Source organism: Oryctolagus cuniculus, chromosome 17 (genome assembly GCF_051225735.1).
Source record: "Oryctolagus cuniculus isolate XC-2025 breed Fujian yellow rabbit chromosome 17, ASM5122573v1, whole genome shotgun sequence".
NCBI classification, from domain to species: Eukaryota; Metazoa; Chordata; class Mammalia; order Lagomorpha; family Leporidae; genus Oryctolagus; species Oryctolagus cuniculus.
In genome coordinates this window covers 33,349,685-33,375,029 of record NC_142883.1, presented here as the reverse complement: position 1 = coordinate 33,375,029, position 25,345 = coordinate 33,349,685, and the positions used below count along the sequence as shown (strand labels likewise).

General features: G+C 57.8%; 1 protein-coding gene and 1 long non-coding RNA gene across 4 annotated transcripts in view; one reads left to right on the top strand and one right to left on the bottom strand.

Annotated features, from left to right (window-relative positions):
- Nucleotides 1-4,224: 4,224 nt before the first annotated feature.
- Nucleotides 4,225-25,345, top strand: part of CUEDC1 (CUE domain containing 1) — an 88,986-nt gene continuing 67,865 nt past the window's right edge. For all 3 annotated transcript variants that reach the window (XM_070060924.2, XM_051824825.3, XM_051824824.3), the window contains exon 1: nucleotides 4,225-4,388. The gene's annotated coding sequence lies outside the window, so the exon portion shown is untranslated. The remainder of the gene's footprint in view (nucleotides 4,389-25,345) is intronic.
- LOC149121170 (uncharacterized) lies at nucleotides 17,399-18,764 on the bottom strand. The gene is made up of 2 exons (XR_016224427.1): nucleotides 18,175-18,764; nucleotides 17,399-17,727 (listed from the first exon to the last, which is right to left on the bottom strand). It is a non-coding gene; the product is annotated as an uncharacterized LOC149121170 (long non-coding RNA).

Here is a 25,345-nt window from a genome sequence, read left to right as displayed (position 1 = left end):
ATTTATTTACTTGAAAGGCAGAGTTAGAGAGACAGACAGAGATCTTCCATCTGCTGCTTCACTCCCCAAATGACTACAAGAGCTGGGGCTGGGCCAGGAGCTTCTTCGGGTCTCCCTCGTGGGTGACAGGCCCTCACTGACATCCAAACATGTCTCAAATGTCCACCTCCGTGCCTTAGCTTATGCTGCGCCCCAGATGGAAACGCCTTTACCCCCGTTAAAACCATTCCCACCTCTCCAGGCACAGCTCAGAGCCAGCTCTTCTCAGGTGCCTTCCTGGACCTCTCCTGGCTCAGAATCAACTGCTTCCGACCCGTGTAGCCCTGGAAGCCTCTGCCTGGTTTCAGCAAGTGTCACTCTCTACCTCGCGTTACTTGCTGAGTGCTGCAGACCAGCCTTCCCCTTACACTTGGGTGGGGAAAGGAGGAGGGGCTCGAGAGTCTTCATCTTTGGGGGCCCAGTCTAGGCATATGGGAGGTGAATAAAAATGGCTGTGAGGGGCCAGCACTGTAGCATAGCAGGCAAAGCCACTGCCTGCAGTGTGGGCATTCCATATGGATGCCGGTTTGAGCCCCGGCTGCTCCACTTCCCATCCAGCTCTCTGCCATGGGAAAGCAGTAGAAGATGGTCCAGTCCTTAGGCCCCTGCACCTGCGTGGGAGACCCGGAAGAAGCTCCTGGTTCCTGGCTTTGGATCAGCACAGCTCTGGCCATTGCGGTCACCTGGGGAGTGAACCAGCAAATGGAAGACCTCTCTCTCTCTCTCTCTGCCTCTCCTCTCTCTCTCTCTCTGCCTCTCCTCTCTCTCTCTCTCTCTGTCTGCCTCTCTGTAACTCTGCCTTTCAAATAAATAAATAAATCTTATAAAAAATGGCTATGAAGCTGAATTGAAATAGCTTAAGGTAAACAAAGTATGGACGAAAATTATTACTGTTTAAACTTCCTCTTTTTTTTTTTTATTTCACCGATAGAGTTAGACAGTGAGAGAGAGACACAGAGAAAAGGGTCTTCCTTCTGCTGGTTCACCCCCCAAATGGCCACCACGGCCGGAGCTACGCCGATCTGAAGCCAGGAGCCAGGTACTTCTTCCTGGTCTCCAATGCAGGTGCATCCTCCTGTGTGGGGAGCAACTGGGAGCAACTCGGACTAGACTAAGTTACTGGAATTAAGACTTATTCTATGCATCTGCTTTCCCACAATATGGCGCTGAGAAGGGAAACAGCTTCTACACAGCTGCCTCCAGTTCAACCAATAAACTGTGGGACCTGCTCCTGATTGGAGGAGAGCAGCGTACTCGGCGTGTGGGTAGCAGAGTTGGGATTGGTGGAAGAGGACTATAAAGGAGGAGAGAGATGGCATGCACCAGGAACATCTAGGGGAAACATCTGAGGGAACACCTGTGCAGCCCCCGAGAGAGCCGGCCGGCGGTGTGCCGCTCCCCTGCGGAAGTGGGGAATGTGGCAGGGGGAACCGCCCTTCCACGGAGGTGGAAGGGACGGTAGCCAACCCGGGAAGAACCAGCAGCAAACCCGGGGAGGGCCGAGCAGACGAAAGAACAGCGCAGGGTCCTGTGTCGTTCCTCCATGAAGAGGGGGAGCGACATAATGGTGCCGTGACTCGGATATGAAGCCTAGGCAGGGCTTGGTGTCGTTCCTCCACGAAGAGGGGGAGCGACACTCCTGGTCTCTCATGTGGGTGCAGAGCCCAAGCACTTGGGCCATCCTCCACTGCCTTCCTGGGCCACAGCAGAGAGCTGGACTGGAAGAGGAGCAACCGGAACTAGAACCTGGCGCCCATATGGGATGCCGGCACCGCAGGTGGAGGATTAACCAAGTGAGCCACAGCGCTGGCCCCTAAACTTCCTCTTTCTAATCACAATGATTATATATATGTATATTGTTTTCAATGTAGGAAACTTGGAAAATCTAGAAAAATATCAACAAAAGTTATCTATAAAGCACTCATTCAACAAGTGCTAACATTCTTCTTGACATATTTTGCTCTATAAGTCCTATACTATTTTGTAGCCTGCCTCTTCTATAACATTGTATCATGAACCTTTGTACAGGCCTTCAATATTCTTAAAGACAATTTAAATGGTTCCATGGGATTCCACTGATCTCTAACTAATCTCCTCTGCCTTGCTGAGGATAAACTGCCTCTGGGGGGAGGGCAGGACCCCTGGAGCCCTACAAACTGTAACCAGTGAAGAGGAAGACACAGATTTCCCTGTGGGCAAAGCGGGCATGCCTCACCCACCTGCTGGAAGTGGTTCCTCTGGCCAAGTCCTCACTCACGCGGGGGCCGGCCAGGCTCCTCCTGCGCAGCCCAGCTGCAGTGCCACGTGCTCTTTAGAGGCTGGCAGGATGCACACAGGGGTGAGCAGTTGTACACAGAGCCTTGACACCAGGGCCAACATGCACTCTGAGGGAGGGCTGGGGATCCCTCTCAGAAAGGCCTGAGACGGGCAGTCAGTCCCACAGGCATCTGGGTGTTTATCCTCCCACAAGGCGGACTGAGGCTTCCAGCCCCAGTGCGAGAGGTGGCATTCGGAAGAAGAGGACAGTAGGTGGATACCTCGGGAGGCAGTGGTGTGAGGGGCTGGGCGCAGGAGGGATATCTGGCCTGGAACCCCGCGGGCTCTGAGGCAGAGGTGGGAACGAGAGAGAGGGAAGGGATCCGCGGAAAAGCTCCCAGGAGGACAGACCCCAAACGGGGAGCATGTTAGCAAGGCCTAAGGGGGAAGACTGCACGCTACAACGATGTTTAATGAGAGACACAGGGGTGACTATGAACAGGGAAGCCGAGCTTGCAGGCACCAATGTCACGATGACAGGCAGGAAGCACAGCGGAAGAGTGGCCCATGCAAATACACGGGGGCCGGTGGAGGGTTGCACACTGCACAACATAATCCGAACTCTCGGGCCATGGCTCACCTAAGGAGCCCGAGTCCGCACCGAAGGCACGAGGCAGTCCCCCCACACAGAAATGCAGCCCCGAGTGGAGGAACTTAGGGAGAGACCAGCAAGAAGGGGGAAGTCCTCAGAGGTTAGAGACCCCAGTCCAGGCCTCCTTAAGGAGGGGTGGTTCCGAGCTTCCTGCCCCTACCAGGTTCCTAACCTGCTGAAGGCATTTCCCTCATGCAAATGAGGGAAGCACAGAGGGGCGGGCCTCCGCCGCTGAGCCTGCAGAGCCTCGGCAGGTCCCCAGAAAATGAGAGAGGGGGCTCCGCCGCTGAGCCTGCAGAGCCTCGGCAGGTCCCCAGAAAATGAGAGAGGGGGCTGTTCCCTGTCCCGGCCCCAGATGCCAAAGTGGGGCTCTCGGGCAACCTTTTCCAGACCCTGTGCTGTTGTCGGGCTGGGAGCTGGGGCTGCGGCCGGTCTTCACCCTTCTCAGACCCCCTAAGTAGATCCGCTCCATCCTACCCACCCCCAAACTGGAGTCTGAAATCGAACAACGCGGGAAAAAACCCAGCCGAGGTGGAGTTCTCATTTATTCAACAAGTTTCTCGGGAAGACCTTCCTGGAGCTCTGAAGTCCCTGCAGTGAGCAGGCGAGATGTCAGCTGGCACCTGATGGGGTCAGGGACCGACAGCTGGGATTTCCTGCCCCCTCCCCACCGTCCCCTCTGACCTCAGCACTCGATTCTTCCTAGCCTGCCTGAGCCCGGGCTCCCAGGGAGCCGCCCCTCCCCCACGCTTGGGCCGCCTCGCTGCGTCCGCACCCTCACCCAGGGTCCCTGCCACTCGTACGCGGCCTCTCAGGCCAGCCCTGCTGCTACATCTCCCCCTCCCCACCCCGCAGGTCTCCCAGGCCTCCGGACTCTGTGCCCCACCCTCTCCAGGCGGTGCCCACCCCCCCAGCCAGGAGGAGCAGGACTGCCAGCACCCCGCTCTGCCCCGGAGCCGGGGCTCCCGGCGCGCGCTCTCCTTCCGCTCGCAAACCGGGCAGCCCCGGTGGCTGGGGCTGGGGGCGCACGCGAGGGCCGTCCTCATCTGCACCCGGTGTCCCCTCTCCGGCCCCCGCCCCGCCACGGGGCTGGTTTCCGAACCCCGGTTCTCGCTTCCCTGCTCTCCGGGAAGGGGTCGGCCCTTCGAGAGGGTCTGGGGGCGCCGCCGCCCGGGCCGCGCCCCGCCCGCAGCCCCGCTCCTCCCCGCGCGTCCCCACTTGCGGCCTCGCAGACAGCCGCGCAGGCAGGACAGCTGCATTTCTCGCCGCCCGCCGCTAGGAAGCCGGCCTCGCCTCGCTCGCTTTCCCCGCCTCCCCGCGCCCGCCGCGCCGCCGAGCCGGGCCCGCCGCCGCCGCCGCCGCCGCCGCGGGATCGCGGCCCCTCCCCCGCGCGGCCCGGCCCCACCGGCGGCGGGGAGCGGACGCGCGCGGCGGCTGCTCGGTAAGACCCTCGCTGGCGCCCGGCCCCGGCGCCCGGCCCGGCCCTGCCCGCGGCCCCACCTCTCCGGCCCTGGCCGAGGCGTCGCCGCGAGTTTGATTCCCGGGACTGTCGCCGCGGCTCCCCGACCCTGCGCCGCTCCGGCCGCGTGTGGCGGGTCCCACCCGCCCTTCCCTCCCGAGCCCCCTCCTCATGCCGGGCCCTGGGCGCGCGCGGGGTGTGGGGCGTGCGGGCACCTGGGGGCTGCGAGCGGGGCGCGCCAGGACAGGGGTGGGCGCGGACCGGTGCTGCGGGGAGGGGGCGCGAGGCCTCCCGAAGCCCGCGCTGCCCGAGCCCCTCTCCCGCCGCTCCCCCTTTTGTGTGGGCTCCTCCCCGCCGAGGCTGAGTCTGGGGGCGCAAGCTGGGCGGCGGCGGCGGCGGCGGCGGGCGGGGGCGCCCGATGGGAGCGCACTCCCTTTAGGGGGGAGGGGAGGCTCCCTTCCTTCCCCCCGCCGAGGCCACAGGTCGACTCAGCCTTTTCTGGTCCCACCCCGTCCCCGGGGAGCTGCGTCTCCCGGCGGCAGGGCTAGGAAAGTTCAGAGCGCGCAGTCCCCGCCCCTGCGGCCCCAGCCCGCCCCTCGGGCTCCGAGTGCCCGGGGCGCGGAGCTCCGGGGGGCGAGCGTCGGCTTCGGTCCCCCCGGAGCTAGGCGCTCCGTCCTTTGCATTGTTGCTTTGCACTGTCACTGGCTTCTCCATTTCGTTTCCCTCTTGAAAAAGTTTTAGCTCCAAGAAATTGACGCTGGTATTAAATTCCTAGGAAGGAATTCATTTAAAGGGAGGGAAGTTTCTGATTTTTCTTTTGTTGTTATTGTTGTTTTTGTTTTCCGTTCTGGTGAGAGTGGGGGTGCCGGGACTGACTGGGAGTTTAGAAATGAGGTGTGCCAAGGATACAGAAGACCACCCATCACCCGTCTGCTGCCCTACGGTGGGGGCAGAGTGGCCCCCTGAGCCGCCTGGCCCAGGAGAAAGGGCTGCGGAGCTAGCCAGCCGTGCCTGAAGGAGGGAGGGAGGGAGACTGGGGTTAGTCGTGGCGCCCAGCGCTTTGGGCCCCCGCTGGATCCGCTGTGCCGCTGAGCCCTCTGTTGTTGGGGGTTGTGCCTCTGGGACCTGGATTTGAATGGAGGGTGGGGTCTCTGAGAGGGAGAGGGGATGCTGGGAGAAACCTGGCCCAGACCACCAGGGGGCTGGAGGCTGTGTGCAGGAGGCTTGAGTGTGAACCCCTCTGTTTTTCTGTGCCTGGGGAACAGGGTGGGGCTGCGACCTGGGACATCCTCGAATAGAAGAGTGACCCTGGACAGCTAGGATGGCCCAGGCATGGGACTCAGGCCAGGGGCAAACCTGGGGCCAGAGATGGAGTTGTGGGTCCTTCTGAGACTCTGCTCAGAGTTCTCCTTCCCCAAACATGCGTGTGTGCGGGGACACGTGTGTACTCCGCGGCGGATATTAAGACACCCCCTTAGAACTGGGGCTCCCCTGAGGGACCCTGCTCTGGAGTTTGTGGTCTAGCCTGGGCTTTTCAGGAGGCTGTATCCCTGTGGCTGGCCAGTGCCTAATGCCAGGGTACAGAGAGCACACCTTGGTGTGGTCTTTCTCAAGACTTTCCTGGGCAGCTGTGAGCTGTGGCCGTGGAAATCTGGACACTCCAGCTGGCTCCCAGCTCCCTGCAGCCGGCTGGGGTATGGGGTCAGCGAGGGGGTCCTTCTCCAGGGTCTGGTTTTGCTATTTATATGATGGGCCCTGGGCTGGGGGCCACAGGGCCATTGGCTTGGAAGTGAATGAAGGCATGAGGATGTAGGTGGATACTCTGGGGTTTTAGCTGGGTGTTGGGGTCGGGCCTTTAAGAGCCCCAGCTCATTTTTGGGGAAAGGGAGTTGCATTGTTCAAGGCTAGGATCTGAGCATTGGCGGTCCTTTAGATCCACCTGGACTTTTTAAATGTTTACTTATTTATTTTTTTATTTGAAAGGAAAGAGAGAGGGAGGAAGGGAGGGAGCGGGAGCGAGCCCAAGACCTTTCATCCACTGGTTCACTCCCCAAATTAGGGAGCCAGCAACTCAATCCAGGTTTCCCATGGAGGTGGCAGGGACCTAGTTGCTCAAGCCATCACTGTTGCCTCCCAAGGTGCATGTTAGCAGGAAGCTGGGGTTGGAAGCAGAGGTGGGACTTGAACCCAGGCACTCTGATATGGGAGGTGGCGTCCCAAGCAGTGGCTTTACCACCGTGCCAAGCGTCCTCCCCCCTTGGACTTTAGAAGGCAGGTGTGGGCCGAGGGGGCTGCTGTCAACCCCCAGTGCAGCCCCCAAATGCCTGGCCTGCCTTTCTCTCTTAGCCGCGCCTCACTGGGCCTGGGCTGCTGGGCTGCTGGGCTGCTGGGCTGCTGGGCAGGCGTTTGTGGCGTCTGCACTCTGGGGATCTGGAAGAGCCTTTCGGGGTGCCTGCCATGTGCCACTGACCAACAACTGTGGTTTCCCAGTGAGCTGAGCGCTGGTGTGTGGCAGCCCTCACACCTGTCTCTTCCTTCAGAACTCCGTGCTTTTACTCAGCTTTGGCCCTAAGGAACAGAGGCAGGAATATTCTAGAACTTTGGGCACAGGAAGCTGAGCATGAGATAGGGCCCTCCTCTGACTATATAAGGTGACCAAGAGGAGGTGGCACCTCTGCCTTGCTGGCTGTTAAACTCACGAGAGACAAGATCCCTGAAGAGCCTTAGAGCCACTAACGGGCTGTGGCCCAGCAGTCCCTGACTTGGGACTTGGAGGAGGTCTCAGTGGTATGCAAGGGTCCTGTGCCAGTGGCCGAGGATTCGCCTCCACAGGGGCCAGTACTGGGCTCTGGGCTGCAGCCGTGGCTGACATGGGCTGAGGGGTTCTGGATGCAGGTTGTGTTGGCTACTCAGTGCCTCTGTGACACCCCTGCATCCAGGCTCCCAGGAGCGACCTGCGATGTGTCAGAGCGATAGAGGGGACTCCCAATACTGTGGCTGCAAGTCGTGACCGCGACACCCATGCTTGCCACCATACACTCCCATCTCACAAAGTGTGACCGTCCCTTTGCTATTGTGGCAGCACCAGGACTCTTCAAGGAAGAAAGCAGTGGGATAAAAACGTTCCAAGTCCCCCTAGGAATCCGTCCAGCTGTTTTGCACCCGTTACGATGGTGCCTCTGTAGTTTAGAGGATAGGATGTGGAGGGGCATCCCCAGCCCCATCTCCGCCTGCTGGAGTTTTTAAGCACCTCCATCCCCCAGACCTGTTGCTGTTTAGAGAGAATTAAGAGATCTAGTCCTTGCCAGGCAGGGAGTGTTTACAGATAGAAGCGCTTACTGTTGTTTCTGCTCGTGGGTGCTGTCATTCCAAGGTTCCTTTATTTCGAAGGGAAATCTTTGGAGAGGACTGTAGAGGCTGAGGCTGACTTTTGGAGGACCAAACAGGTCGGGTGGGCAAGTGTCAGGGGTGACAGCTGAGCATACTTGGGGACAGCTGAACACAGCTGCTGCTGCCTTCATGTGGAACCAACTCTGCTCCCCATTCTTTGGGGAACTGGCCCTATAACCCGGGGGCATAATCACTAGGGAGGGTTGAATGGCTTTTTCCTCCTTGTTTTTACTTATTTGAAATGCAGTCAGAGAGACAAACAAACATTGTCCATCAGATGGTTCATCCCTCAGAAGCCCACAACAGCCAGGAGTGAGCCAGGCCAAAGCCAGGAGTCCAGGGCTGCATCCGTGTCTCCCAGGTGCCTGGCAGGGACCTAGCTACGTGAGCCGTCACCTGCTTAGCAGGAGCCGGAATAGGAAGCAGAGCTGAGACAGTGATGTGGGATGTGGGCATTGCGAGCAGCATCTTAACCACTGCACCTGCTGTCAAGTTTTTTTTTTTTTTTTTAAATGTTAGCACTGATGTGGTCCAGAGGAACAGGGCAGAGTGGGGCATGGAGGAAGGGGGCCCAGTGGCGGGGTGGAGGACAGGCCCGATAGGGGCCAGGAGAGGACGCTTTGCAGACAAGGGGTTCCTGGGAATGAGTAGGCATGGGCAGCCACGATGCCAGCAGTCACCGAGCCGTCAGACCTGTTGCTGCGGGTCCGTCCTGTTCTGGTGCTCCTATGGGTCAGCTTTCACTCCCCACGAGCATTTCTCAGGCAGAGAGAGAGAGACACAGGAGACGTCAGGAGGTTAAGGACTTGCCCAAGATCCAGTAGCTAGAAAGTGGCAGAGCCAGGATTTGCATTCAAGAGGCTGCAGGCCACTTTGAGAGAACTTCTCAGGGAGGCCCCTGCTGAGCTGGGGGGGCGGTGATGGTTCATGCTCTGCCCCAGTGGCTGCCAATGCAAGGCCCAGGCCCCACTGGGGACAGGCCTGGTGAGAGCCACTGGCAAAGTGTCAGTCACTCTGCTGGGGCTTGACCTGGGCACAAAGACCACCCAGGTGAATGCCCTGCCTACAGTCCAGTAGGGGTGACAGCTGTGAGCCTAGAATTCCAGTTGTTGTGGCAAGCACTGTGATAAGATAAAGCACTGGGCAGCCAGAAGAGGAGTTGGGACAGGGAAGACTTCCTGGAGGAGGGGGCACTTGAGCTGAGTGAGGTTAAAGGTGCCTGTGGTTCACGTGCACTTGTGAGCTGTGAATAGAGCCGAGAGGCCTGGGCATGGGCGTCAGCGGAGAGTCAGGAGCAGGGCAGGGCGGCTGGCTTCCCTGATGCCTTTGTGGTTTCTCATGGCTGAGAAGCACAGTGGCCTCCTGCCACACTGGCAGGGCGTGTGCCTGCTGGGAAGCAGAGGCAAAGGCATCCAGAGTGGGGAGGAAGGGCTCCAGGGAGGTGTGGGGAAGACATTCCAGATGGGAGTGAGGTGTGACAGAAGTGACTCACCGGGCAAGGACCGGCCTCCCTGCAGGTGTCTGGATGGGAACAGGTTTCCTTTGTCCTGGGTGTAGGAGGTTTCCTCGGAGACAGGAAGTTGAAGTCTGGAGGCCTCAGTGGCTCTTGTCAGCTCAGGGTCAGGGATTTCTAAGAAGCTGGGATTTCTGAGCTGCAAGCATCGCTCCGCGCTGGGCCAAGGCCGCCTTTGCCTGTTGAAGAATTTGGTCCAGGGGTGCTGGGTGCTCAGCTGTTGGCTGGTGAGCCCAGGTCTAGCTCGCACCTGGCTCCCTGCTGACACTGGCCCTGCGCTGCCCGGGGCCAGCAGGACGGGCCATGCCCGAGAAGAACTGCAGGAGGCCTGGAAGCAGTGGAATGTGCGGGGCCTCAGCTCCCACCCAGGAGATGCTTCTGAGGATGGCTGCCCTGCCAGAGCCAGCAGGCCCTGCGCACCTGCCGGCCTAGCACCTAGCAGAGTCAGGTGCGCAGGCGAGGCCCTCAGTGAGCCAGCAGATTATCCTAGTTCATTCTTTCTTCTTCTGCTTTTTTTAAAAAACATGTATTTATTTATTGAAAGGTAGAGTTAGAGGGAGACAGAGAGAGAGAGGGAGGGAGAGAAAGAGAGAGGGAGGGAGGGAGAGAGAGAGAGAGGGAGGGAGATATCTCTTCCATTCATTGGCTCATTCCCCCAAATGGCCACCATGCTGGGGTCGGGCCAGGCTGAAGCCAGGAGCCTAGAACTCCATCTGAGTCTCCCACACAGGTGTAGGAGCCCAAGCACTTGGACCATCTTCCACTGCTTTCTCAAGTGCATTAGCAGAGAGCTGGATCAGAAGTGGGGCAGCCAGGACTCAAACCAGCGCCAATGTGGGATGCCAGCATTGCACACAACGTCTGTCTCTCTAGTTGTTTCTTTGGTGATACTCTCGTTGGGTCACTCGCATTTGCTCTTCCAATTCTGTTTGCTTCTAGGGGTGGGGGCCATTTGGCCCACGGGCCATGTAAGGCCAGTGAAATCATTTGGTGTGTCCCTGCCAAGGCCACTGCAGGCAGGACTCAAAATTCAATAAATCTATAGCAGGCTGATTTTCAAGTTGATAATTTTGTATGGCCTGTGAATGGTGTTATCAATATCCACATGACCCTTGGCAGACAAGAGGTTCCCCAGCCCTGGGTAATCCAACAACGGAATAACTTCATGATTCCTGGTCTCTACCAGCAACAGAGAAAAGTGCCCTCAAGTGTGTGAGGGACAGTAGGGTAAACGAGCAGAACACGGTTTAGGAGCTTCCTCAAAATGTGTAATTCGTTGAAAGATCGTCGAGGGTTATCATGGTGTCCATTTGCCGTGATCTTTTCTTTTTCGTTGTCCCAAGCACATAAGAGGCTTCATTTTTCAAATTTAGAAAAACCATGCCATGGAGCAATCTCAAGTGCATTCAGCAAGGTGGCTGCAGGGGTGTCAGACGGTGACTAAGAATGGGCCAGATCTGAACGGATGCTGGACAATGAGTTTAAAATCCTGGCCGGTGAACTTCAGTTCCTGGGGTGAATGTAAATGGACTCGGGCAAATTAGAGAGAAGCAGCTAACACCAGGGCAGGAGCTCTCCTTCCCTCCCCCGACACCCTGACTGCCTGTTCATCAAGCAAGTGTTGGGTTCTGGGAGGGCACCTGCAAAGCCCTGTTTGTGTCCGGAGACCGGCACGCTGGATCTGGCGCTCTCTTGAGAAGATGCTCTGCCATCATGGAGTAGGAAATGATTTCATTGTGTTCAGGTCTGAGATTAGTTTCGGTTTCAGGCTGTACTGGGCGCTGAGAGAGAGCCAGGGAGAGCAACAGGAGAGGTGCACCCGGAGACAGGGGCACCCTTGGCCGAGTCTGTGTGTGGTGAGGTGGGTCTGAGCAGGGGGAGGAGGAGGACGACTCAGAGGCGGACTTGTGGAAGTCCGTCTGGCGGGGTGTTTGTGTCCAGAGACAGGACTGAGAGACTGGGGAGCATTCAGAGAGATCAGACAGGTGTAGGGCGCTACAGGACAGCAGGGCCCTGGGCAGGGTCACAGGGAAGCCTTTGCAGATTACATGGGCCAAGTGCACTTCCCACAAGGGGAAAGCCAGGTGTGAGCATTTGACTTTCCTTAAAAAAAAAAAAAAAAGTCCAAGGAGCGGGATCTGCAGCCCTGCAGACCTGCGCAGGTCGGGTGGGTGCCTCCTCTAAGAGCTTCCAGCTGCTGCCCCCAGCTTGGGCCAGTCTGGCCGTTCCGAGGGCATCATTAGCCTAGAAAATCAGCAGTTCTCCTCCCCCACTGATTCTGGGGAGGCGCTCACAGATGCTGCACGCTCTTAGCAAGTACCAGAGCATCACGGCCTGTTGTTTCTCGAAGTCATAAATTCCTTTTATTTCTAAGAGGGAAGAATCTCTGAACTTTAAAGCCAGAAAGGATTTTTAAAGATTACTCAGTCAGCTCCTGGAGGAATTTGTGGTCCTGGGTCATGTGTGGTACCAAGTCAGGCTGCCTGTGTTGGAAGCCAGCTTCTGCTGCTCACTGGTGCTGAGACGTGGTCTCCTAATCTGTATGGTGGGAGTAATAATATCTAATGGAGCTGTTGAGAACCAGATATTTCATAAGCCCTCGGCATAATACTTAGTGTATCGCAAGTTCTTGATAACCGTCAGCTGCTGCTGTTGCTGTTATTATTTTCATTGCATGAAATCAGTTACAGACAGTGAGGGGAAAAGACAGCAAGAAGGGTCTTCCTTCCTCTGGTTCACTGCCATGGCCGGAGCTGCGCTGATCCGAAGGCAGGAGCCAGGAGCTTCTTCCGGGTCTCCCACGCGGATACAGGGGCCCAAGGACTTGGGCCATCTTCTACTGCTTTCCCAGGCCACAGCAGAGAGCTGGATCGGAAGTGGAGCAGCCAGGACTAGAACCAGCGTTCATATGGGATGCTGGTGCCTCAGGTGGAGAGTTAACCTTCTATGCCACAGTGCCCAGCCTCTCGCATTGCAGTCTTGAAATACCTAAGAGCTTTATGAAAGTCTGGGTGCAGAAGTCTTCTAATGAATATTCATGACATAGCTGGGAGCAATGCACTTATGCCCTTTATTAGATTTGGGTGGACTTTGGACACCAAATACTTTGTTTCCACAAATATGGCTTCCCAGTATTTAGCGGTTTCCTAAATGCCAGGAGGGTGGCTTGGCTGGCGCGGTTGGGGCGTCTTCAGATGTGTGAGCGGCTCTTCTCCACTTGGCAGCATCCATTGCAGTGGGTTGTGGCAGCAGTGTAGGCTTTTGGGTGCAGTGGAGAGGCTTGGCTGCTATTTATCAAGGGTGAAGACAGTGCAGATGTTTGGAAAAAAAAAATACACAGGCTTGGCGGAAGTCCATGTGTCCGAAGCCATGCCCACACAAATGTGTTCCCAAATGGCGTGCCCTGACCTCTGGTCGGTCGCTGACAGCCTAACAGCCTCCCAGGGGAGACCTCTCAGCCGGAAGCATGGTCCAGGCCATGGTGACCCTGGCCTTGAGTGGTCTCTGACACCTCGTTGGCTGGGGCAGCACGCGCTCCCCCAGGCTGCTTTGGTGCGCTTTCTTGGAAGATGCCGGAACCGAATGGAAATCAGCCACCCCGCCTGGAGATGCAGCCCTGCAGCCGCTCTCCTGGGGCTGCAGAGCTGAAGTCTGCATTTGCTGCTGGACCCTGGGACTTCTCAAATCTCCATGCCTGAAGGAGGGAGCGTGCTAAAGTGTGAAATTTGTTGAGTGCGTGGGTTGGAGTCTGTGGCTGGAGTTTGGGTTTCAGCTCGGCTGTGTGTGGGCTGCGTCATTCTGCACAGGTCACTTCCCGGTTTCATTTGTGCTTTCCTCCAAGCTAATCTGTGTTTTATCTCACAACAGCAAATGGCTTTTGGCCACATCTGTTCAGTGGAGCTGGCGTAATCATCCTAGGGCCCAGGGTTTACATATATACATATGGCATCTATATGTTCTCATAATAATAGTGAGCATTTATTACTTGCTTACTGTATGCAGTCAGCTTTCTAAGCATTTAGGAGTATTCAGGTATTTCATAAACTTGACACGGGGGAGACAGGCACGAGAGGTTCCCTTGCCCAAGGTCATGCTGCTGGTTAGCCGAGGCTGAGTCTGAACCGCCAAGGCCAGGGAGCGAAGCCGTGGTCCAGGACGCGCTGAGACTCTCGCTCTCCGTCGCTCTGTGCATCGGACAAGCCCGAGAGGGATCAGCTGAGCTGGAGGTAGATTAAGTGTACGGATCACAGCGCTGGCAGGCACGAGAGACGCAGCAGAGGAGGGCTTTTTTTGGAGTTGGAGGGGAACAGCTGTGTCTAAGTTTGGGCTGGAGCTGCGGGACCCGGCAGGGCCAGAGCAGGACATTGTCTGGAGGACCTGTGCTCTCTGCGCCGAGGGCTGGCCGGGCTGCGGATTTAGCAGCCACGTGTCTCTCTCCCTGCCTATCACATTTCACTTGGAAACCCATCTTGAAACCACAAGGCAGCCCTCAGTCGTGGCGGCTGGGGCGTAGACACTTAGAATGCTGCCTGCCCAGCGTTAGCGACTCCTTGAGCCCCAGCAGGAAGGTGCAGGGTGCGGCTGTAGGGGGCATTCCTACCGTGTGCAAGGGGGCAGAGCCCTGGCGTGGCTTGTACTCCATGGAGAGAGGGCTGGGAAGTGGGTGACTTCTCTTTTACCCGTGAAGCGGTTTAATCAGAGTGAATCATCCATTAGCTTTCCTCCCGGAAAAGAAAAAAGGAAGGAGAGGGTGAGTGGAGACGGCCCGAAGCCAGAAGCCCTCTGCAAGGGTTTCCAGGGCCCTGCTGGTTCTTGCCGGGGCTGAGCTCCCTCCAGGGCCTCCTGTCCCTGCCGCCCTAGCCCTGCTCTGTTGGTCAGGCTCTGGGACCTGCAGCCTTGAAGGGAACCGAATGGGCGCATTCGCGTCGTTAGCACCAGACTGCAGGTGGAGTCCACACAGGCAGCTGTCGCTCTGACGACACTGGCAGATTCGTTCCACAGAACCAGATGTTGGAAAAGCAGTGTCTGCCCTCTGGGGTGTGAAGGGCCACCCACTTTCCCACCCAGGCGGCAGTGTCCCCTCTGCGTGCTGGACCCCCTGGGACACTTCTGGCGACATCCAGTTCCCTGCTAGAGCACCCCCTCTGAGGATCCTCTCTCCAAATCTGAGGGTTTTGGGGTCCCTTGGGGAGCGTGAAGGCTGTTGGAGGGGGAGAGGTTGCATGAGAGCTCCCACAGCCCCACCCAGGCCCTGTGCAGGCTACTAGGGTGCTCCTGTGCCCAGGCTCCAGCTTCTCCTGAGGCCCCTCTGCCTCGTTTTCCTTACTGCCCTGGCCAGCAGCAGTGGCTGCTGCTAGGAGACCCCCTGTCTAAGAGGAGGTCCTTGGCGCCAGCCCTCTGTTATCATTCATTTGGCCCTTTTTCGTACCACCCCTGTGGGCTTTGATGTGGGGGCTGAGCCTGAAGGTAAAGTGATTTCTCCAACCAACACACCCACTTACTGGCTATGTTTTTTTTGTTTTTGTTTTGTTTTAACCTTTTATTGTGAAAAATCTCAAATGTGTTTAGTTCACGAGTTCCCACCACCAGGCATTTTCACCCCTTGTGGGGAAGCCCTGGCTGACAGCTTTGGGTCAAGCAGATTAAGGGGCCCCTCCTCCAGAGCACACGCTGCTTGGTAAGCAGAGCCTCTCCGGATGGCACCTGGTGCAGTGAACAGCCCACCTAACCATCTGTGGCGACCCTGCCTCCCTCACTTTTCCTCCTCTTGTCTAGCATTTGGCTTAGAGAAGGGTGACTATGGCCAGTTCCTGATGGGGTGGTGGTTTCTGTGGTCAGTCTGTGGGATGGAGAGAAGCACCCAGCTGTTGGAGGACTTTTCCAGTTATTCAGTGAAGCAGGGAGCTGATTCTGTCGCAGGGGAGGATGGGGCAGAAGAGCTGTGTGTCTGGCTGCTCTCTGGATGAGTTGGCCTTCTCGCCTCCATCCTGGGCCCGAGACTGGCAGGAAAGGAGCTGTGGAGCCCAGGGAGGGAAAGCCCAGCTGGGCCTGCCTCCTGGTAACTGTCTTCCCTGCTCCCTGCTAGCCTGGGGTCCGTGACAGCTTTGCTTTTGAACTTGTAGAACTATTCTGGGTCTGTGGATCCCAAGAGAGGGAGCTGCTTGAGGGTAGCTGTTGGGTGACTGTGCCCCTGGCTGCACCCAGTAAAACACCTGGCGTTTGGCACTTCAGAAACACGAATGTGGCATCCTGCAGGCCAGGGGAATGTGTGACTCCCCCTGCGCCGCCCTCACAGGGACGGGACACCACCCGGGGCTGTCCTGTGCTCAGGGGAAGTCAGATGTGGTTTAGCAGTCTTCCGCTGTCTGTAGCCACAGCATGTGGAATATGGGGTTACAACAGGAGGGGAAGAGAAGGAGGGCCCCAGCACCCTGGCTTCTCAGTGGCCTCGGCAGGGAACCGATACCTGCGAGCTTTGCCATTCGCGTTTCCTGGACCGGCACTTGTCACACGGGGCTGGCCTCGCTGCAAGGGAGGCTGGGAAATTTGGAGGTGTGAAGAGCCGGCTCCAGGGTTCCAGAGGACAGAGCTGTGCGGGTCTGGTACCTGGCCTTACTCCATGGCAGCACGTCTGGCCCTGTCCCTCCTGCTGTCACGGGTTTTCTTGCATGGACAGGAAGGAAGCTCCGCTATTTCCTTTAGTCCAGGGACAGAGGATGAGCCTGCACTAAGGAACATCACGTGGCGGGGTTTGGAGCTGTACTCTTTTTTTTTTTTTTTTTTTTTTTTTTTTTTGACAGGCAGAGTTAGAGAGTGAGAGAGAGAAACAGAGAGAAAGGTTTTCCTTCCGTTGGTTCACCCCCCAAAAGCCAGGAGCCAGGTGCTTCCTCCTGGTCCCCCATGTGGGTGCAGGGCCCAAGTACTTGGGCCATCCTCTACTGCCTTCCTGGACCGTAGCAGAGAGCTGGACTGGAAGAGGAGCAACCGGGACAGAACTGGTACCCAAATCGGGACTAGAACCCGGGGTGCCAGCCCCGCAGGCGGAAGATTAGCCTAGTGAGCTGTGGCGCTGGCTGGAGCTGTGCTCTTATGTGTCGGTCATGTGGCATTCATTCAGGCACTTGGCCTCTGAGGCCTCTTTCCTCGTCTGTACCAGGAGGATCCTGTTACCAGCCTGTCATAGTTCAGACTCTGCTGATGGCGAGGGGCAGAAAACAGCTTGCACTACTTGTATTATTTTAAATTTATTTGAGAGGTGGAGAGACAGAGCTCTCATCCACCGGTGCACTCCCCAAATGCCTGCAACCAGGCCAAAGCTAAGAGCTGGGAATTCAATCTGGGTCTCCCACATGGGTGGCAGGGACCCAGTCACTTAGGCATCACTGCTGCCTTCCAGGGTGTGCTTCAGCAGGAAGTTGGTACCAGCAGTGGGGCTGAGTAGCCCAGGAAGGCACTCTGATATGGCCTGCACGTGTCTTTTTCTTTTTAAAGATTTTTTAAAAATTTTGTTTGAAAGGCAGAGTGATGGAGAGAGGGCGAGACACAGGTAGCGAGCAGATACAGGGAGAGGGATCTTGCATCCACTGGTTCACTCCCCAAGTGACTGCAATGGTTAGGTGTGGGCCAGGCTGAATCCAGGAGCCAGGAATTCCACCTCGGTCTCCCACTGTGTGGCAGGGGCCCAAAGACTTGACCATCTTTTGCCGCCTTTGCAAGAGCATCATCAGAGAGCTGGTTCAGAAACAGAGCAGTCAGGACTGGTACTTGAACCAGAGCTCTGCTATGGGATGCTGGTGTCATGGGCAGTGGCTTAACCCATAACACCACAGAGCCAGCCCCACTGCAGATGCTTAACCACTAGTCAAAACACCCATCCCACGCTCCTTGTATTTGAAGTGACTGGGGAATTCCAGAATCCAGTGCAGAAAGTACTTCTGGTCTCCCACGTCCCAGAACAAGGGCAGCTGCCCTCAGCGCCTCTGTTTAGTGCACCTGCAGGGTGCTGCTGTGTCTAGGTGTGTGTCAGATGCCCCAGCCCCTCCTCTCCCAGATACACCCGTTCTCGTTCTAGTAACCATCAGAGACCACATTGTGTCTGAACTTTAATTCCGGTTGCTGGAGGGGATCTGATTGGCTCCTTTGGGTCAGCAGTCTATTGCAGGTCCAGTCAGTGGTGGCCAGGAGGATATGGGCAAGTAATGGTCTTGGGGGCCTTTCCCTGTCCAGACAGTCCTCACAGAAGAGATGGGATCTGGGCAGATAACCTTCAAAAGGTGTCCACACTGACCTGGCTCAAGGGTTGCCATGTGGATTGGATGAAGTCAGTATGGAAGACCTGAGAACTGGAAGGTGCTGCTTCCAAGTGAGTCGGCTGGTGGTGTGGGGCTTCCTCCTGGGAGTCCTGGACACTGCACCGCCCTACAGGGGCAGGGAGCGATTCCAGCGCTGTGAGAGGGAATCGAAAACTCTGGCTGGAGGCAGGGGGCTGACTGTTGGGAGGGCTGGGAGCAGGCATGGGAGAGAGAGAGGTCACGGCGGACAGGGCCATCGCCCAGGGTGAGGCTCTGATCATGGAGGGTAAACGTGTCTCTCTCCTGCGTGAATACACATGCTTCTGCAGATGGCTCTGATGCGCACAGATGAGGGCCCGGATACGGCACGCTGGCCCTGGCCCTGGCCCTGCCCCTCGCTCCGACCTACCTGACTGCTGCTCCTGGGAGGTTCTGCACGTGCAGCCGGCGTGCCTGCACCTCAGAACTGGGCCAGCTGGGTCTGAATCTCATTCTCCCCTGCCCTGCTGGGCCACCTGGGCCGATCTTCACCCTCAGCTTCCTCACTGTGAAGTAAGGATGTTTGAGGACCTACCTCATAGGGCTGCGCTGAGTGTGCCACACAGTGTCAGTGCATGGTTCATAGTGGTCAGGGCTGGCCAGCTCCAGGGACCGCGGCCAAGGCCTTTAAGGGTGAGCGTGAACTTGTAGGGCTGCACGGTGGGGAAAGGTGTGTGCAGAGGGCCGGAGAGACCCCGCGGACAGGGCAGGTGCAGCCTGGCCACGCACGCACAGGGCCCTGCCAGCTGCCTCTCCCCTGCTGCCGCCCCGTCCGCTTCCCAGCCACTGCCGCTCCACAGCGTGGCCTTCGGGATGACGCTGCAGATTTCTGGAAGTTTCGTGGCTCCTTCCCGGCAGTCCCGGGCCAGGGGCCTGGGAGCGTTGGGTCGAAAGCCAGGGCTCAGTGCTTCCTTCTGTGAAACCGCAGAGCCCAGAGCTTTCCAGAGGAAGAGGCCTGGTGCTCACGGCGCAAGCCGCAAGCCGAGGGCTGAATTATTCAGCGGCCCTGCTGGCTGGTGCTTCTCCTGGGGGAGGACCAAGCAAGGGCGGGGCCGCCTTTGTGTTCTTGGGAGTCCCCCTCCCCCAGGGGCCCATGCTGTCAGCCGCTCCCACTGCCTTTGTCCTGGGGCAGCCCGCAGCCTGCCAGGTTCAGGTTGAGGCCGGGAGGGGGCCCCTCCCTTTCCGCCCTGGCAGCTGAGGTCAGGCCTCTGCCTGATCAGGCTCCGCGGGGACACAGCCGTAATGAATTACGTAAAGAAGTCATTCCCATCAGCAGGCAGGGCAGCTCCTGGGGAGGTGCCTGGGGACCTGGCTGCCCTGGGCTTGGGCTCCCTGTCCCCTTCTCTCTCTCTCTGAAGCCCCAGAGGGAGGAGCGGTCACCTTCGCTCATGCCCTCTGAGGTTATGTTTTCCACCCTGGGGGCTGGACAGAAGTCAGTGCTTCAAGCAGAAGCCCAGGAGATGGGGCTCTGGAGGCCGGTAGGGGCCCGAGAAGAGGGTGGAGTGGGGTGTCCAGACACTGAGGCAGCTCCGGCCAGTCCCGCCCAGGCCCGGCCTGCCAAGGGGACGTGGCCATGGCAACCTCTGGCCATGGCTGGGGTAAACACGGGCTTTCAAAGGGGGCCTTGTTCCCCGGGGGAGCCCTGGTGGGGAGGCGCAGGGGCGGGTGTCTGTGAGGAAATGTCACTCCTGCTTCCCCCTGCCCGGCCCCAGGCCAGTTTCCTGGAGGCTCCTGGAGAATGAAGAGGAAGCACCAGGAATGCGTCCTGTCTCCAGGCAACAGGGTGAGGGGAGGGAGGCTTGGGAAGAAGTGGCTGTCCTGCTGGCCCCCTCGGGGTGCAAGGCCTCCCTGCCTTGGACTGAACTCAACAAGCCAGCGGGGGCCACCCGAGGCAGATCTGTAAGGAGCCAGCTCCCTGCTGGCACCAAATGTCGGAGAAGCGAAATCTCAGGGAAGGCGCCTTACATTTCATGCTTGTAGAAATGCCTGGGGTGTGCTCTGATGAGGAGCCGTTGGTGGGCGCTTGGATGGCCTTGTGGGGAGCTGGGCCCCCGGATTGCCCTCCCGTGAGCAGACTCAGGCCTGCACAGCAGGGAGGACGGCAGGTCTGCTCTGGGAGCACCTAGGTCGCTGAGAGTGTTCCCCACCTCCCCGCCAGGGGACAGGGACTGGGGGCTGCATTCCGCCTCTTAGGAGAGCCTCTGGTCCCAGAGGGCCGGGTAGGCAGGACGGCAGGCTGGTCTCTCAGCAGGTGCCCCCTGGCTCCTGGGGACCTTTGAGGGAAGCTGGGGATGGGGAGGGAGATCTTAACTCAGAAGCAAGGCTCAGCGAGGCGCTGATCTGCGTCTGTGTCCCTTCCCAAGTCACTTGGGCTTGCACAAGTTAACAACTCATCTGGTAGCCTGGAGTTCCCTGACCTGAGCCCCGTGTCCCCTGCCCTTCCGGGGTGGGACCCAGAAACCAAAGTTAGGTGCTGGGTGTTCCTGGGCCCCCTTCTCCCTTTGTGTGCTCCCCGTGCTGTATGCTGGGTGAGATGGGGCTGGCGTGGTCCAGGCACTTTTTTGATGAGCATGAAATCACAGGTCCCCGTGTGCAGCTTTGTGGAGAGAGGGAACAGCAGAGTTCCTGCTTCTGCAGCGGTCTGGCGGAAGAGAGGACCCAGCGGCACGTTAAAGGGACATGAGGGCTTAGGAAGTGACAGCCAAGGGCAGCTCCAGGCAGTGCCTGGCCACCCAGTCGAGGGGCGGGGCCCCGGGCAGGGCAGTTTCCAAGCCCCCGCTCCCCCCCCCCCCCCCGCCGGCTGCTTTCTCCAGTGTGGGGCCAGAGCTGAGAAGCCTCCCGCAGCTCAGTGGCTCAACACCTGGGGTTGTTGCAGCGGGTGGGGTGCTGCTGGCGTCTGTGGGCAGAGGCCAGGGAATGTGGCTGAATAGCTTTGTGGGTCCAGGCAGCACCCCGCCACAGAGAATTATTCCACCCCAAATGTCAGTGCCCCCGGAGGTTGAAACCCCTGCCCTCCTGCCCCGACCAGACCTGGGATGTGTTTTCAGAATTCAGACTGAGGGAAGGCCGCAGGTGCGGGGAGAGGAACGCGGTGGGGCTGTGGTGAGGGGAGGCTTGCAGTTAGGAGACTGGGGTCTGAGACGCTTTGCAGCCCCACGATCCTGGATTCTGTCCTGGGTCTTGTCCAGACCCCTTTGGTTGGGCCTCAAGCTCCTGTGTGTTTGCTTTAAAAAAAAAAAAGTTTATTTTGTTTTACTTATCAAAAGGCAGAGTGACTGAAAGAGAGAGAGAGCTCCCACTTCTGTCTTATGGTTCACTCTCAACTGCCCAGCAGCCTGGGCTGCGCCAGGCTAAAATCAGTAACCCAGAGCTCCAGTCCAGTCTCCCACATGGGTGACAGGAACCCAAGGACACGAGCATCACCTGCTGCCTGCCAGGGTGCGCGTCAGCAGGAAGCTGGATCAGAAGTGCAGTAGCTGGGACGTCAGCCAGGCGCTCCAACGCGGGATGTGGGTGTCCTAGGTTGTGGCTTATGTGGCATCTCAGTGCATGCCTCTCTGTCTGCTTCACGTATCAGAGACCCTCAGGCCTTTCCTTACCCAGTGGAGGAAACCATAAGCTTCCCAGTCCCTCCCTTGGGCTGACTTTCACTCAGTCCACCCAGATGCAATTTGAGAGCCACTGTCCAGGCCTCTCTCCCCCTCCTCCTCTGCTCCAGGAACAGGTAGCGCCTGTGCGCCAAGTTCCCAGCTTCACCTACTCCCTGCTTCTTCTTCTTCTTCATTTTTTTTTTAAAGATTTATTTATTTATTTGAAAAGCAGAATTACAGAGAGGTGGCACAGAGAGAGAGAGGTCTTCCATCTGCTGGTTCACTCCCCAAATGGCCGCAATGGCTGGAGCTGCGCTGATCCGAAGCCAGGAGCCAGGAGCCTCCTCCGGGTCTCCCACGTGGGTGTAGGGCCCAAGGACTTGGGCCATCTTCTACTGCTTTCCCAGGCCACAGCAGAGAGCTGGATTGGAAGAGGAGCAGCCGGGACTCGAACCGGCGCCCATCCCTTGCTTTTTCAGGAGGCAGGCCCAGGCTGTGTGTGTCTGCCTGCCTGGTAGGGCGAGGCATCTGGCAGTTGTTCCATCAGTTTATGAATGAGTGAGTGAATCCCCTACCCTGGGAGGAAGTGGGGTGACCTGGGCTCTTCCTATGAACCCCCAATTAATAAGGCATCTTTCCTGTGCTGTAAGGAGATACTGGGGTGAGTCACAGGGAGAGGGTCTTTGTCAGGGATTTCCAGGGAGGGAGCAGGGACCACAGAGGTCAGCTGAGAGAAGTGGGGTCCGGTCCCCTTCACAGCTGGGCGGCCCATGGCTCTTTCTGCAGGAGTGCCTCCCACCAGGGATCATTTCTGCCCTGCTGGGTGGACCACAGCCCACCACTTTCTCCCAGGCTCCCAGCTCATATTTGGACTTGGTCACTCTTGCGTAGATGTGAGTGTTCTTTCTGTGAGAACTAAAAAGCACTGCCCAGACGCGCAGGTGTTGTCATCCTTCCAGGCTTTCACTGGTGTGGGCAGAGCCCAGGTCACAGGTGCGGTTTTCTCCGGAAGCCTGCACCTCCTGGGTCAGTGGCCAGCAGTACTCTGTTTGCAAATGCTCTCAGCTGCTTTTCTCAGGCTCTGTCAAGCCTTTGGGATGGGAAGCACTGCTGTTCCTGCAGATCAGGAACAGCAAGGGGCCCTGGGCATCCCAGGCTTGGCCTGGAGTCGGGCCAGGGGGAAGTGGTCCTGTGTACCAAGCCTGAGCCACGGGCCTCCTGCGCCCTCACAGCCAGTGAGTGGTGAGCCTCGTCCCTTTGCTGGACACTGAGCCGCTTGCCAGGTGGAGTCCTAGCACCAGCACCATCTGCCCTGAAGTGTGCATGTGCACAGTTAAGGCCCGGCTCCTTGAAGATCAGTCCCTAGGCGAGCAGCCTGCTGACAGTGCCTGGTTAGAGGTGCAGAGTCCCAGGCCCACCATGGACTTCCTGAGTCATTTGCAATTGACCCAAATCCCCTGTGGTTTGTGTGTACACAAAAGTCTGCCAAGGACTAGATGCTGAGGGGACCCCCCAGGGGATGGCCAGAGGGCTTGTTGGAGCAGCTAATGTGCCCTGGCCTTTGTGGATGGCTCTCACACGGTGCTGCTTGGGCTAAGCTGAAGAGGCAGGTGCGTGGGATCGGTCTGCTCATGGCCAGTGACACCAGAACTCAGCTCTACCCTGTTCAGAGGGGCAAGTGCATTGGTCAAGTGCTTGGCCAACGTGGCAATGCCAAATTGCTAGAGATATTTCTAAATGCTCCCTTACTTTCCCCCTGTAATTGTCGAGGATCCATAACTAACCGTTTTTAAAGATTATTTATTTATTTATTAAGGCAGAGTGACAGAGAGGGACAGAGAAGTCTCTTATCTACTGCTTCAATCCTCAAATAGCCACAACAGCCAGGGCTGGACCAGGCCAAAGCCAGGACCTACGAACTTCACTCTGGTCTCCCACGTGGGTGGCAAGGGCTCAGGTACTTGGGCCATCTTTTGCTGCCTTCCCAGCTACATTGGCCGGAAGCTGGACTGGAAGTGGAGCAGCCAGGACTCAAACTGGGACTTCGATGTGGGCTGCCAGTGGTGCCATAACGCCAGCCCCATAGCTAAGCATTTGTGGATGGTCTGTGGGTTCACTTTCAGGGGCTGTGGTCTAGAGCCCTGTCTTTGGGGTCAGATGGAACAAGATTTGAATCTTGGCATGGGCACTTTCTTGCTGTGTGCTCTCGGGCAGCTGTTTAACCTTTCTGAGCCTTAATGGTGCCCTGACTCACAGGGCTGGGGTGAGGATGAAATGAGATAAGGTTGGGGGAACCTGGAGAACTTGCACTTGATGATACGGGTGTCAAATGTTGACACTGGCATCCTTGCTGGAACACCTGGAAATGAGGACAATGGCCTCAGGTAAAGGCCGCCTTTGGTTTTGGTCAGTGTTTTTTTTTTTTAAACTGGAACAGAAACTTCTTCCCTCTGCTAATTTCTGGTAGTTTGGGTGGCTGGTAATGAGTTTTTCTCTATGTGGATCCAAGCAAAACCAGGATCAGAATGGAGACAATGCCTTGACTTGTTTTGAAGTGATGGAAAGAAGCAATAAACACGGTGTAGGAAATCCTTTAATCCGCAGACCTGGCTGTTAACCCTTTCCCGCCCCCTCACCCCTGTGCTTACCCTGGAAACCAGCTCCCAGGCAGACAGGCTGCTCAGAACCCTCGAATTGCCAGGCCACCCTCGCTTTCTGGAGAAGTCCAGGCTGCCTGAGAGTAAGAGGGACGTGGGAGCGTAAGAGCCTGAGGTGGAAGACCTATGCGCTGGAATCAACTTAGCCCTTGGCTCCCCCCCCCCCCGACAATCTGTCCCCATCCTGGAAAGTCCATGCCCACGGAAGCACATGAAGTTGTGCCTTTGGTTTCTCAGGGAGACATCTCAGAGGCGCTTGACTGAGAGGCTGGACCAGGGAACAAGAATTTCTGCTTGCAGCCAATATCTGCACGGCCCTCAGGGTGGAACAGGGGTTAGATGCATGGGCCGTGGGGCCAGGGTGGCCGGGTTTCAATGCCGCCTTTGCTGCTTACAGGTTGGTTGACTTTGAGTATAGTTATCAATCTTCTCTAAGCCTCAGTCTATCCATCTATATAGTGGAGCTACAGCCAGTGTCTCCTTCTTTGGGTAGTTGATAGGCTGGGTGAGGCAATGTTTGTAAAATGCTTCCGTTGCTGGGATTACTGGTATTTGGCCTACAGAATGCTCCTGTGCCCCCTAGAGGAATCCCACCGTGGTAGCAGGGACTTGCAGTGCAGTAAGTCGCTAGACCGGGCGAACCTGCCAACCTTCGGCTGCTTTAGGTGGGTGGGGGGCAGGCCTTTTGGCACTCCTCTGGGAAATCCGGGGGATCGAGGGGCCTCGCAGCTCCTGCTGTGCTGTTGTTGGTTCGGCCCTGGCTTGGAGATCCTAGCCCAGCACCCCTGCCCCAACCCAGAGGCTGTGGGGAGGAGGGAGACCTCAACCAAGAGCCGGGAAGAGAGCTTTTCTCTTCTTAATCCCTAATGAACGCTGGCTTTTTTGCTCCTTGGGCTCCTGGGCTCTCGGCAGCCCCCGCAATTAGCAGGCGTGTTAACCCGGGTCACAAGGGTGGTGGGGCTTGGGAGTGGGGGGCTCCTGGGGACAGGAAGTGCCCGGGAGTGGGGCCTCCCGCTGCGCCCCGCAGCGGAGCCGTCAGCGGCGCTGTGAGAACGGCCGCCGGGAGGTGCAGGCTTCCAAACACTGGTCCGGCCAGGCCCGTAATTACATTAACGCACAAAGCGAGTGCCCCGGCGGCGGCTCCCCGCGAACAATCGCAGGTCTGTTCTCCGGGCCGATCCCCCAGCTGCGCCTCCCTTTCATCTCGGCCCCTTTCCCAGGGGCCGGGGTGCCAGCCTCCTTCCTTCTCCTCTGATCTCCTCGGTCGTGTTTCTTGCTTGCCCTCGCTGGGGCGCTCCTCACCCCGTCTGCTCCGGGGGCTCCGGCTGGCACCCGCCTCTGAGCCCCATTTTGTACGCCCCGGAGCAGCCCCCTCCAGCCCCGCCGTTTTGGCAGTGCGTGCGTGAGCCATCTGGGGAAACAACGAACAGCCTTCTCATTTGCAGTTTTTCCTGGAAGG